Consider the following 15,124-nt stretch of genomic DNA (forward strand, 5'->3'; position numbering starts at 1 on the left):
CAAGACTCCCTGTCTACCAGTTCATAGTCCGTCACATCACCATGACTCCCTGTCTACCAGTTTATAGTCCGTCACATCACCATGACTTCCACTCTACCAGTTCATAGTCCATCACATCACCATGACTTCCTGTCTACCAGTTCATAGTCCATCCCATCGCCATGGCTTCCTGTCTATCAGGACATAGTCCGTCACATCACCATGACTCCCTGTCTACCAGTTCATAGTCCATCACATCACCATCACTTCCTGTCTATCAGGACATATTCCGTCACATCGCCATGACTTCCTGTCTATCAGGACATAGTCCGTCACATCGCCATGACTTCCTGTCTACCAGTTCATAGTCCGTCACATCACCATGACTCCCTGTCTATCAGGACATAGTCCATCACATCACCATGACTTCCTGTCTATTAGGACATAGTCCGTCACATCACCATGACTTCCTGTCTATCAGGACATAGTCCGTCACATCACCATGATTTCCTGTCTACCAGGACATAGTCCGTCACATCACCATGATTTCCTGTCTATCAGGACATAGTCCGTCACATCACCATGACTTCCTGTCTATCAGGACATAGTCCGTCACATCACCATGATTTCCTGTCTATCAGGACATAGTCCGTCACATCGCCATGACTTCCTGTCTATCAGGACATAGTCCGTCACATCGCCATGACTCCCTGTCTACCAGTTCATAGTCCATCCCATCACCATGTCCCCATGTCTTACGGACGCAATCAGTAGTGTTTTCTGACTTATCGCAGATTCTACAGCTGATAATTAGGTTTCTTATATGACATTGTCACCGAGTGTCATCTGCGTGTGACTGGTGTACACATGGCGACAGCCACCCCTGCTCTCAGGCTCCTAATGTGACATACATATATTTCACTGCAGAAAGGTTACAAGAAGCGTGCACATATTGCGTGAAGCAATTACCAGCTAATTATAAGTTGTTTACATTAATCTAAAGTGACTTGACGGAGGATAAAACTTCGTAATTTCTGAAATTACGACGACTATTTCTGAATACTGATCACGTTTGTGAATGTCGCATGAACTCATGGAGTTGAAGCACGTATTTCCATTTTATTTCTTGTAAGCCAACTGTTTAATACAACATGGCAAGGTGAGTGAGTGAGTGAGTGAGTGAGTGAGTTAGTGAGTGAGTGAGTGAGTGAGTGAGTGAGTGAGTGAGTGAGTGAGTGAGTGAGTGAGTGAGTGAGTGAGTGAGTGAGTGAGTGAGTGAGTGAGCGAGGGAGTGAGTGAGTGAGCGAGTGAGTGACTAAGTGAGTGAGCGACTGAGCATACCTTAACGCTGCGTTTAACAACAATTTAATTATCACTGCGTGATATTTTAAGCGAACCAGGTGCAGGCCTGGGACGTTTGCCACTTGCTTGAGCACGTTTTTTTGTTTTTTTGTTTGTTTTTGTTGGGGTTTTTTCGGGGGGGACAAACCAAGAGTCATAATCAGGGCGACATGTGGAGTGAGTCCCAACTCTATACAGCAAATTGCCACGCCTAGCGAGGTTCTATTGTCCGATCTAGCGAGGTGTTATTGTACACGATGTTTAATTAAAGCTTTGTTTCAAAACGTGCCCGCTGCAGCTATCAATTATCCCCCGGCCACGAGCTGAGAATATCCACAGATCAGCCGCACAGATTTCGTCCGTCCAAACCACCAGCTGGTCTGTGCTACCTCCTCCGCCGTGAAACTCCGGAGAGAGAAAATGGTTTGAATGCAGTGAAGTCAAATACGTTTAAGGCATGAGCGGATGTCGATACGATTATTTGATGCCGTTCTGTTATTGGCTACTGTGGACATAGAACTCTTACTGGAGATATTTAAGGTACCTACACAAGGCGGAAACGCTCACGAGAGACCATTACACTTCGATCTGACAAATCCCCGCTTCCCACGTCTCATCGGGCAATAGTTCTTGTCTTTGATTGGCTTCGGTTATTGGTGTCACAGCGAGGGAGAACACGGATGTTCTGTTGCAAGGAGCACAAGGAATACCGTGAGTGACACACAGACACACGGCTAGCCGAGGCTGTGGGTGTAAGGTTGAAATACACGTCTCCTAACTGCCAGTATTCTGTAAAACCTTGGATAGATTTCCGGAACTTTACCCCTCCCAGTGAAGGGGCTGTGAAGTATATGGAGCCCCTGTGTTGAAAGTTGTCAACTTTGTGTGGCAGCTGATGCCGATTGTGGGAGAGTTGTGTTGGAGCCGGAGCCAAGTCTCAGGGTACCATCCTGCAGCCCGGGGGAGCCGCGATACGTGACCCAGGTAGGGAGAACCCACATATATCTCACACAAAGCAATATAGGGGATAGCTGTATGTACTTAAAGCATATCTAGTTTATATAACAGGTGTAACCTTTATTTGTGTTTGTTTCCATTTGATGTGTTTCTTAATATGAGGATAATGTTCTCATAAATAGGAATTGAAACTGGTAGATATATTATGATGTTGTTGTGGAATGACTAACAGACGTTAGGGTGCATTATTTAGCACTGACGTTGAAAAGTTGAAATGTAAAAAGGTTGATGATATGAGATGGTTCAGAATATTGCTCTTCAAAGTTAGCTAATATCTTTCTCACCAGTCGAGCGAAATAATGTTTGATGGTGGCAAAAGATTAAACACATAAGAAATGGTTATTCGATGTTGATGTTTTTTGTGGCATCACTACCTCATATATTCATTTATATATTTCATGTGTATACGAGTTTGAATATTACGATTGAACCCATTCTTGAAATACTGCGTGGGTCACTATCAAAATTATTTATACGTAACTCTTTTTCGAGCAAATGTTATGATTCAAATTCAACATTACAATACTGAGAAATATTTTAGCTTGTCTTATCAGAGCGGCACAATTTGTCATATATATGAGATGATTTATTATAAATTCATCAATGAATATTGGTCAAAATAATGTTTAATACTCCCTCGTCTGATAACCTATCTACATTGTGGGTAATAGTTGGGGGGATTCATGGAGAACCTAGTTGGTAAAACTCTTGACCTGTCGTTCCACCTCGCCCAAGTGACGGGTTATGTTTTGATGACGTTTGTATTTTTTGGTCAAATCCAATCTTCAAGTGAATACTTCCTTTTTGCCCCGCATATCATTGAGAAAGACACAGGTCTTCGTCCGACATGTTTCACTGATATCCCCGGGGTGGGTGAGTAAGGGCGGGGGAGATCGGGGGGTGTTGTAACTCCATCTTAGGATGTAAATGATGCATATTGGAGGAAGAACTTTGTTCTTGTCTTTCCAGGTTTCCTAATACATGTATACTTAAGGTGTTCATCACAGATGTTCGCTATGAAATATACAAGTGTATTCGGAAACCTAAGAAAAGCAGGTAGAAAGATAAGAATATGAACCTGTACTCGCACACTGAAACTTGCCTGGGGCAGTGTCCCACCTGAGAGGAATATACTTGTTTTGATGTGACATGTTGTGAGGGCTCGAGCCCTGATTCCTTATGTGGAGAAGGCAGTTTCAGTGAATGGCGTAACCGTGAGTTGTGCATGATGCTGTGAAGTGGACGTGTTCTGTGTGTTGTTGCTGTCGGAGGGACGAGACACGTGGCACATGTACTCTGTATAGATCCGTGAACACAGAGTTGTGCATGATGCTGTGAAGTGGACGTGTTCTGTGTGTTGTTGCTGTCGGAGGGATGAGGCACATGTACTCTGTATAGATCCGTGAACACAGAGTTGTGCATGATGCTGTGAAGTGGACGTGTTCTGTGTGTTGTTGCTGTCGGAGGGACGAGACACGTGGCACATGTACTCTGTATAGATCCGTGAACACAGAGTTGTGCATGATGCTGTGAAGTGGACGTGTTCTGTGTGTTGTTGCTGTCGGAGGGATGAGGCACATGTACTCTGTATAGATCCGTGAACACAGAGTTGTGCATGATGCTGTGAAGTGGACGTGTTCTGTGTGTTGTTGCCGTCGGTGGAATGAGACACGTGGCACATGTACTCTGTATAGATCCGTGAACACAGAGTTGTGCATGATGCTGTGAAGTGGACGTGTTCTGTGTGTTGTTGCTGTCGGTGGAATGAGACACGTGGCACATGTACTCTGTATAGATCCGTGAACACAGAGTTGTGCATGATGCTGTGAAGTGGACGTGTTCTGTGTGTTGTTGCTGTCGGTGGAATGAGATACGTGGCACATGTACTCTGTATAGATCCGTGAACACAGAATTGACTTGATTCTGTGAATGTATCTGTACCAGTAGCCACATCTCTCTCCATTGGTTCTACACTTTCTACTATACCACCTGATGATACAGAGATTTACCAGAGTTGACACTGCCCCGATGTGCATTGTTATAGCGATGGTATGTCCCAGTCGTGGGATTCTGCTGGGAGACGGAAGGTGCGCCTTGCCCTATCAGTCTAGGCGCAAGCGAAATTTCTGAATGAGAACCGTGACTTGCTAATGGAATTGAAGGTTTAATCACATACTGCAATTATCTAGATAAGATCGTGTCGACACTGAAGACGACGGGGCTAGCGTCGGGGGAGCCTGTGTGGACACTCCGACCCCTGCAGAGTGCGATGTTCAATAGTACATGCTGTGGGAGAGTCGGGTAATAGCTGCATACAAACACGTGGTGTGAGGTGTTTGAGTAATGGCGAATGACGAAACATGTGCTCTGACATTGTCGAGCAACAGCACAAACGACAAAAGAGGGAACTGACGAAATGATAGTGTCAGTGTCATGACGTTAAAATGTCTTTCAAAATTGATTTATGTCGGGACGTGAAAATGTCTAAACAAAATCATTTCGGGCGTGTAGATCAATATCTGGTGTGTCCACAGGCAGGACACATTGATGGCATACTGTTGATTAACTTGTGTATGGTTGTGCTCGGTATTGCCCGCCTCTCCGACTGAAGAGCTACCCCAAACTGGGCCACGTTGGAGAGTGCTGGGTCCCGCGAAAATCCCACAGATGCTCTGTTGGGGACATGGCAGGGGACATGGCAGGGGACATGACAGGGGACATGGCAGGGGACATGACAGGGGACATGGCAGGGGACATGACAGGGGACATGCCAGGGGACATGGCAGGGGACATGACAGGGGACATGGCAGGGGACATGACAGGGGACATGGCAGGGGACATAGCTGGCCCGTCCAATGCCAACCTTCCTATCGGAGATAATAGGTGACTACCTGGGCACGATATGGTCTGGCATTGCCATTTTGCAGTCAGAAATATATGCCGATCATTCTAGCGAATGGAAGAACAACAGGACGCAACATTTCGTCCACATATCGCTGGCCAGTCAAATGTCCATTCACAATAACCGAATCAGTTCATGTGTCATGTGTGATACCGCCCCCACACAATGTCCCTACCGCCTCTATACCGATCATGGTCAAGAATTGTTGCCCCGGAATACCGCTCGCCGCTACGTCGCCAACAACGGTTTCTGCCAAAACGTTGATTCCCCTGTATATAGGGTGTAACGCCAATGGCGTACATCCCGTCCGTGGTGTTGCCTAGCCCACCCCATTCTTTGCCGCCTATGGTATGCTGTTAGGGGCACACTTTGCTTTCTCAGACGGGCTGCATGGAGCCGGTTTTCAACGGTAGGCGTTGAAATTCGCCTTCCCGTTAGGAGCTTATTTGAATCTTTGACGTGACGACCTACTCTAGGTGTTGGATTTTAAGGGCCTCCAACGCCCCCGTCACATTGCAACACCAACCCCCGTGTTCCCCAAACATTCGGGAAACTTGGGATAAGTCCACCCCATACCTCTACCCCCCACAACCCACAATTCGCCACTTTGTCTGTTCACTGGAATATGCTCTCGAAGTCACTTTAAGCGCGTGCTAAGCTCAGTTGCAAAAGTGATAGATGTTGTGTTCATATACAACGACTCGGTATTGTAAATGTACACCTCAACGACAGCTGCATCCGCATCATTCGTTACCTTATTTTTGGTCGGTTGTATATACTCTCTCCTTCCCCCAGACCCCCCACCCCACCCACCCCCCACCCCCACACCCCCAACACCAACACCCCCAACACGCACACCTAAATGGGTAATATTTCCAAGGTATACCTTTATAGGAAGTAGGATTTCATAGGCTAAGCTGTAGTGTAATTAAGATTTCAGAGGTATAATTATATACCGAGCGAGATTTCCTGATAAATGATGTGTAACTAAGTGTTCAAAGCAAACTACAATCAGTATGTAAATATGTATATTTTATCTTATTATGAGATAGGTTTTACTAAAACCTTATAGTTATGGGTATCCCTGGTTTTACACTCTGTAGAAGTTCCAAGAATCACAAAATCCACTTTCTTTTGCCATGTCGATATTCAAAGATGCACAGCAAACGTAGACGTTGAGTATTTCTGCTGTGATTTCAAAGAAGTGTGAATGTTGTCATATTTCATTCTCTGTAATGTTGAACAACGCAGTGTTCTAAATCAGTGACTTGATCACGCGTTACTGAGTGAAATAACCTGGAAGATATACACAGAGGGAGGAGGGAGCAACTGCTTGTGGTATTTGAATCTCCTTGGAACAGTCTACCTATTCGCAATTTTCTATTTTATGGTGTTCTAAAGTTTACGAAATAGGGAGCAAGCTTCTCATTTCTTTCCACGTGGACGCCGCACCGCGTATCAGTAGCTAATAACGAGCATTAGAAAAAGCGTCATGAGATGATGGATGAAGTCTGACAAGGAGATGAATGAAGCTGCGCGCGACCTTCAGCAGTGGGGGGTAACGTCTTCGTGCCTCACGGCTGCAGCTTGAACAACCTGTTATACTACGCGCTCGACAACCTGCAGATATATACTGAAACGCCATGATTATTTCTGTACATATGCACAATCAATGGTTTCAGTCAGAACACAACATGAGTGTGAACAATTTTAAGGAATACATACATATATAGACCTTATATAGACCTTATATAGACCATATTTAGCCCATATACTTTTCTTACATGCCACAGACCCGTGGAGATCCGGGGTAGAATAGGTCTCCAGCAACCCCTGCTTGTCCCCGTGAAGATCCGGGGTAGAATAGGTCTCCAGCAACCCCTGCTTGTCCCCGTGAAGATCCGGGGTAGAATAGGCCTCCAGCAACCCCTGCTTGTCCCCGTGGAGATCCGGGGTAGAATAGGTCTCCAGCAACCCCTGCTTGTCCCCGTGGAGATCCGGGGTAGAATAGGTCTCCAGCAACCCCTGCTTGTCCCCGTGGAGATCCGGGGTAGAATAGGTCTACAGCAACCCATGCTTGCCAAAAAGGCGACTATACTTGTCGTTAGGGGCGACAAACGGGATCGGGTGGTCAGGCTCGCTGAATAGGTTGATGCATGTCATCGTATCCCAATACCGTGGATCGCTGATCATAATGTCAGTCACTGGATTGTCTGGTTCAGACTGGATTATTTACAAACCACCGTTATATTTCTGGAATATCGATGTGTGCGGCGTTAAACAACAAACAAATAAAAATATCTTACAGGTCACACTATATATATCTCTGTCAACGCTGTGCTGCAGGGTAATATCTTGAAGATACAGTAGTCCACACGTAAGTCTGTTGGTATTTCTCGGGACCGGAAACAACAAATTGTAATTCGAATCAGTAGAGCTGCTTCTTTTTCTGTGGTCACTGCCGAGGCTTGACGCCATGTACCAGCAAGGTGAGCTGTGAGGCTTGACGACATGTATTAGCAAGATGAGTTATGAGGCTTGACGACATGTACTAGCAAGGTGGGCTAAGGCTTGACGACATGTACTAGCAAGGTGAGCTGTGAGGCTTGACGACATGTACTAGCAAGATGAGTTATGAGGCTTGACGACATGTACCAGCAAGGTGAGCTGTGTGGCTTGACGACATGTACCAGCAAGATGAGATATGATGCATGACGGCATGTACCAGCAAGGTGAGCTGTGTGGCTTGACGACATGTACCAGCAAGATGAGTTATGAGGCTTGACGCCATGTACCAGCAAGGTGGGCTATGAGGCTTGACGACATGTACCAGCAAGGTGAGCTATTATGCATGACGGCATGTACCAGCAAGTTGAGCTAGTATGCATGACGGCATGTACCAGCAAGGTGAGATATGATGCATGACGGCATGTACCGGCAAGGTGAACTATGATGCATGACGGCATGTACCAGCAAGGTGAACTATGATGCATGACGGCATGTACCGGCAAGGTGAGCTATGATGCATGACGGCATGTACCGGCTAGCTGCAAGTTCAATTACTGCAAGCATGTCATACATCAGCTGTGGCCATTACACTCTGGGCATCAGTCCTCCTTAACACGGTGTATTCTGAAGCCGCTTTTTAGGTTCTTTCTAGATCGGTATTCAGGACGCGCCAAGGAAAACGTCACGTCCTTTTTTATATTAAGGACGCATAAACTTCCCACTAACATGCAAATGTGTGTCACATGTGTGTGTGTGTGTGTGTGTGTGGCGGGGGCTGGGGTGGGTTTGGGGAGGAGTGGGGTGTGTGTGTGTGTACGGCGGGGGCTGGGGTGGGTTTGGGGAGGAGTGGGGTGTGTGTGTGTGTGTGTGTGGCGGGGGGGGGGGGGTGGGGGGGGTTTGGGGGGGAGTGGGGTGTGTGTGTAGGTGGGCTGGGATTGTGTATCGATATTAGATATTGTTTAGCTACAGCTACAAAACCAGTTAAAAGTTTGAATTTAAAACTATGATCCTGATTTTGTTTCAAGATAAACACTGTCTGAAGTATAATTAGTTTTTATAAATAATTTTTGGGGAGAATTTTATTTTAGCATCATCATAGCTTCCGGCACGCGAAAGAAAAGCCTTGATGAGAATGTCAGTTTGTATCGCGGCACATCGGGCGGAATGGTCTTCACAGAGAATACAAGACTTGATGAGAATGTCAGTTTGTATCGCGGCACATCGGGCGGAATGGTCTTCACAGAGAATACAAGACTTGATGAGAATGTCAGTTTGTATCGCGGCACATCGGGCGGAAAGCTCTTCACAGAGAATACAAGACTTGATGAGAATGTCAGTTTGTATCGTGGCACATCGGGGGGAATGGTCTTCACAGAGAATAAAAGACTTGATGAGAATGTCTCGTGGCACATCGGGCGGAATGGGGACCATATATGTTACTTTTGTCGAGTTTCAATGCGGGAGAAAACATTAATGTGAAATGATCGATGAGTATCGGTTTTAGTAATTCAAAATATATGAGCGATTGCCCTTTTATTCACAGTCAACGCATCATGCTACGCATATAACGATTATCATATGGTAGTTGACTCGGGGCAAGCGAGGGGAACACTCGATCGGAGTGGGGTGCGTTATCGAGTTATATTATATCCCCAAGATCAATGTCCACTCTCCGCAAGAAACACGTAAACTATTCAGGACAAAATTAGTTATGGCATGCTTAGATCGGCATCAAAACCTTCCATGAAGAGAACCCAATACAATCAATTTACTTGAATATTGGCGCTGCCAAACCATTCACTGCGCGCTTCTTGCATCAAGGATTATCAGTAGAAGCTTAGAAGGCTATCACCTCCATCGTTCCACCAGAATCTCGCCTCGGCTCAGTCATTGTCCCAAGGGCAGATGTATGTTTGCCTCTAAAGGAGGTCTAGTCGACGTATTGTTTCTGCCTGTAGGCGAACATGCTCCACTTGCTAAACTTCATGTGACACACGGAACAGTGACAGGGACTTTGTTAAACATTCGTGACCAACTCCTGTTATTCCGGGACAAGCCGAATAACGACTCGGGACCCTCTCGTGGCCATTTTTGCGACCTGGTTCCGTCTTAGCGCAATTGTCAACTCGTTGCGTGATGGTTCACAGATGTTTTCCCATATATTATATATGTTTCAGATGCAATTTAAAGCACATCGGGACGTGCGGAATTAAAAAGTATGATTTTACACATTTAACTATGCCTTGGGTATACTTTTAGATGCAAGACATATGTAAAACCAAAACTTATTTCTGAGGGATTCTTTGTCGAAGAACTTGAAAACATACGCGCACTCTGATTGGTTTGTCGTATTTTCGCACATAACATTCATCGATAGGGGAACAAGTCTTCTTGCAGGTTAGGGAAAGGGGCGAGTGGTGACGAATGTTTGTGAAAGTCTCGATATCCCCGAGCTCTGACTGGAACGACCGCTTCAATACCCGCCATCACCACATCGCCACATCACCACGTCATGACGGTGGCATGTTGATCCCCTGCACTGAAGACAGCACTATCACATTTCAATGTCACATCCCGCACCGTGATGCGATAAACCTCAGTGAACACAGACAGCATATAGACAGCTCATCCTTGAAGCGGTTTGTACTTGGTGGGGCTGTAGAAACGGCGGATATCATAGCAGGATCCCACACGTCAATCGGTCTATAGAACTGTCACACTTCTTCATATCGTGCTCCACACACCACTGTCCAGTAGGCCTCCATCGATGGTCGATAAATCAACTTAATTCACAGCTTACAATTAAATTATACTAAATTTGAATTTCCAAAACAACATAATTTCGTCGTTTTTTTCCGGGAGGATGTTATTCATATTGATATATCTGACAGTTGTATTGAGCGTGAACTGTTTCTAAGTGGTGTCGCGGGTGATGTATGGTGTTGGAGACTATGCGGTACTGTTGCCAGCACCTCCTCATCAGTTGAATGCCTGGAATGAGCTCTTCATCAGTTTCTTATGAATACTGAAACAGCGGGCAAATAAACGTCAGTCAAATAAGATTGTAAATTGACTTGACGTTGAATCAATTAATCATTTACAGAAACAAATAAATCTGATGAGCTGTTCTTTCGGTCAGGACGCCAAGTGAGTGAAGTGGGAATTATAAATGCAAATGTTCCATTATAAAACTGCATCAATTCAACAGCTTTGCATAATCAGCAGTTTATTGCCTATTCATGGAAATTAATGTTTTCTAATTTCGAAGATGCGGGAGTTATATGGCCATGAATGTTACATTCTTAACTATAAAAAAACGTAACCTGTTTAAAAATGGATTATGTATGAATATATGTATTCCGGATGTATACAGTGAGTATTTACTATATGCTTAATTACAAGTCTTGGTTTCGCGTGAAACACATTTTGTGAGTGAGTGATGCAGGTCGGGTCACCATTACATTTCCTGTCAAAATATCCAGTATACACATGCTACAATCCACGTGTCAATTCCTTCAAACCAAAACCTGGGGATTTTCAATTTGACGATCATGAAAATATCGCATAGGATTATTACACGAACATGATAGCAACAGATCAGTGTTCACTGAGATATAACAGTTGTCGACTGTAGAACAATAAAACATCTGTTTTCAAAAAAAGGAGCCTAGATTCATCTAACGAGCTATCAGGTTTTCACCGTGGGCGGACGTCGATGATGCCAGGAACCTGATATCAAGAACGTTTTAGACTTCTAGTAATGTTTGTTCTAGTAGAATTCTAGTAGAATTTTGTTTTTATTGACATTTAATGCGTACAATGTGATAAATAGAAGCTAAACTGAGACGATGACATTTTCTGAATACGTCGTAACAGCTTAGACTAGATGTAACTGCATCTTGCAAATGACTGTAATGCTAGAGGTGTATGCGTTCAGGAGACAGCACATCTCATGACTTCACTAAACACTATTGATAAACATCTCCATTACAAGTAGTTATTTTCCAGATTTATTTGCACACCATATCCTCCATTGATGAATGTCTGAGTTTCAGTAGATGACTAACTTTCAGACAAGGAGAGTATGTGCAGTTGACCTTTAAATGAGATCACTACGAACATATACTTAACGCTATTGCAAATCACCCATGTGTATATGGAGGTTTGAGTTGGAGCCGTTCTGTTCAAGAACATGAAACTGTACAAACCTTCAGTCGCCTAAGACCACATGGTGATGAACAGTTTTAATATCACTGGAAACAAGCTGCGAATAAGAATTTATTACTGGCCCGTGAAGAGATCACCCGTTTAATAAACATACAGCTGTATTACACATTGTTTAATACCAAAACGCGTGCTTATGTACTCTCGGAACACGTTTTTCACGAACAAATATTGAAAGCTCTCAACATCCCTTGGCTTGTTCAACGACATTGCGTGTGGAGTTGATAGATCACTGAGAGGAGCTTATGCACACTTGATGACCCCAGCAACCTTGTTGCTGGGTTGACGTCACATGGCATTGTTTCGCCGATGGATCTTGCAACAACATTCCACAAATTACGTCATCGGGTATTGTGACGTTAGTGTAAGCTTTGAGGTGCAAGGCCCGTTCCATAAGGCAATCGTATTGTAGCGCAACGACATTCGTTAGTCTAAGTTAAAGTATATGAGTATATGGTATTAAATCATACGTTTCAACTTTTGACGTGTTTGAAGTATTATTCTGTTAAACTCAATTGGACTATGCCGTGGATCGTGTAGGTGTCAGCCTATTCATACTCAACAATATAATCCCCAAAAAGTTATAAATGGCAAGTAATAAATAAAATACTAAACTCGCTCCCGTGTAAAACCAATTTTATGAAACATAAAATATATTAACGCTATTGCAATCGCGTATATGTATATGGAGGGTTGAGTTGGAGCCGTTCTGTTCCAAACTAGAATATGAAAATATTCAACTCTCATTCGCCTACGACTAAATGGTAAAGAACAGTTTTAATATCACTGGAAACAATCTGCGAATAATGATGAATTAAACGGGCAGGTAAACCTGATTAAAAATGTTATGAATTAATGACGTGTGTTCATGGACCCAAGAAAATAGTTCCCGAACGCAACAAATTGTCATTGTCTGCACGTGCAAGATGAACACATTGTTTGCTGTTTCATGAACAGCAGGAGATAAGCACGTGTAACATTGCACGTTACCGTACATCGAGTCATATCCTGGTATTGGGCTAACGGTGACAGTCAACGTCAGGTGGAACAACATTTTAACGTCACTCAGACCGGTGGAAACCTGGGGCGGCGGTACGATACCACTGGACGTGTTTCATATGTCCTCAGTACCTGCCGTCCTTGGAGTCAACCACAGTGGCGACATGAGAACCCCGTTAACTTTGTCCTGCGTTACATTTTTATGACGTCACGCCACTAATGCACGTTAATGTCACAGACATTGGTATATAGAGGTATCCCGATATATAAGGGCGATAATAATCGCCTAGTGTGTCAGGGTACCTGCACTCAATGGTCACCTGTATCGTTTATATTTTGTAATTAATTCGGAACTGAGACAAAATATTATAAAATTAGTCTATGTGAGAGTTGTACATCCGTGCAGGATATCATCAGATATGTGGGCTGCAGCTAGGAGTTTATGTGAGAGTTGTACATCCGTGCAGGATATCATCAGATATGTGGGCTGCAGCTAGGAGTTTATGTGAGAGATGTACATCCGTGCAGGATATCATCAGATATGTGGGCTGCAGCAAGGAGTTTATGTGAGAGATGTACATCCGTGCAGGATATCATCAGATATGTGGGCTGCAGCTAGGAGTTTATGTGAGAGATGTACATCCTTGCAGGATATCATCAGATATGCGTGCTGCAGCTAGGAGTTTTTGTAAGAGATGCACACCCGAACAACATATCAGCAAATATATCGGCTCCAGCGCTAGGAGTTTATGTGAGATATACACTTCCGTACAAATAGCATAGTATACAGGGCTTTGTCTTTATGAAAGAGATGCGTATGTCCTGGAGTATTACAGGTGGCTGGGTGGATCTCCTGGAGTATTACAGGTGACATGACGCATGTCCTTGAGTATTACAGGTGACTGGGTGGATGTCCTGAGGTATTACAAGTGACTGGACGTATGTCCAGGAGTATTACAGGTGACTGGACGCATGTCCTTGAGTATTACAGGTGGCTGGGTGGATGTACTGGAGTATTACAGGTGACTAGACGCATGTACTGGAGTATTACAGGTGACTTGACACATGTCCTGGAGTATTGCAGGTGAATAGACGCATGTCCTGCAGTATTACAGGTGACTAGACGCATGTCCTGGAGTATTACAGATGACTGGACGTATGTCCTGGAGTATTACAGGTGACTGGACGCATGTCCTAGAGTATTACAGGTGACTGGGTGGATGTCCTGAGGTATTACAGGTGATTGGGAGGATGTCCTGGGGTATTACAGGTGACTGGGTGGATGTCCTGGTGTATTACCTGTCACTGGAAGGATGTCCCGGAGTATTACCGGTCACTGGACGGATGTCGTGGAATATTACAGGTCACTGGACGTATGTCCTGGAGTATTACAGGTGACTGGGTGGATGTCCTGAGGTATAACAGGTGACTGGGTGGATGTCCTGGGCCCACTTGCACAAAGCGATCTTAGCGCTACGACTATTGTAAGCCTATGTTAACGTATGGGAGTTACGATCATCTTAGCGCTTAGATCGCTTTGTGCAAGTGGGCCCTGGAGTATTACAGGTGACTGGACGTATGTCCTGGAGTATTACAGGTGACTGGACGCATGTCCTGGATTATTACAGGTGACTGGACGCATGTCCTGGAGTATAACAGGTGGCTGGGTGGATGTCCTGGAGTATTACAGGTGACTTGGTGGATGTCCTGGAGTATTACAGGTGACTGGACGCATGTCCTGGATTATTACAGGTGACTGGACGCATGTCCTGGAGTATTACAGGTGGCTGGGTGGATGTCATGGAGTATTACAGGTGACTGGACGTATGTCCTGGAGTATTACAGGTGACTGGGCGCATGTCCTCCAGTATTACTTGTCACTGGACGTATGTCCTGGAGCATTGCAAGTTTTGGATGGGTGTCCTGGGGTAATACAGATGACCGGGTTGATGTCCTGGAGTATTACAGGTGACTGGACACATGTCCTGGAGTATTATCGGTCACTAGACGTATGTCCTGGAGTAATACAGGTGGCTGAATGCATGTCCTGGAAAATTACAGATGACTGGGTGGATGTCCAGGATTATTACAGGTGACTTGGCGTATGTCCTGGAGTATTACATGTGACTGGACGGATGTCATGGAGTATTACAG

At 44.7% G+C, this 15,124-nt stretch overlaps 1 protein-coding gene across 2 annotated transcripts in view; it reads left to right on the forward strand.

Annotated features, from left to right (window-relative positions):
* Positions 1–1,895: 1,895 nt before the first annotated feature.
* LOC124120406 (RYamide receptor-like) overlaps positions 1,896–15,124 on the forward strand; it is a 72,945-nt gene continuing 59,716 nt past the window's right edge. The window contains exon 1 of one of the 2 annotated variants that reach the window (XR_007219998.1): positions 1,896–2,304. The gene's annotated coding sequence lies outside the window, so the exon portion shown is untranslated. The remainder of the gene's footprint in view (positions 2,305–15,124) is intronic. The other variant, XM_046483221.2, reaches the window with a different exon arrangement.

Source organism: Haliotis rufescens, unplaced genomic scaffold (assembly GCF_023055435.1).
Source record: "Haliotis rufescens isolate VD_foot unplaced genomic scaffold, xgHalRufe1.0.p SCAF_11, whole genome shotgun sequence".
Taxonomy (NCBI): Eukaryota; Metazoa; Mollusca; class Gastropoda; order Lepetellida; family Haliotidae; genus Haliotis; species Haliotis rufescens.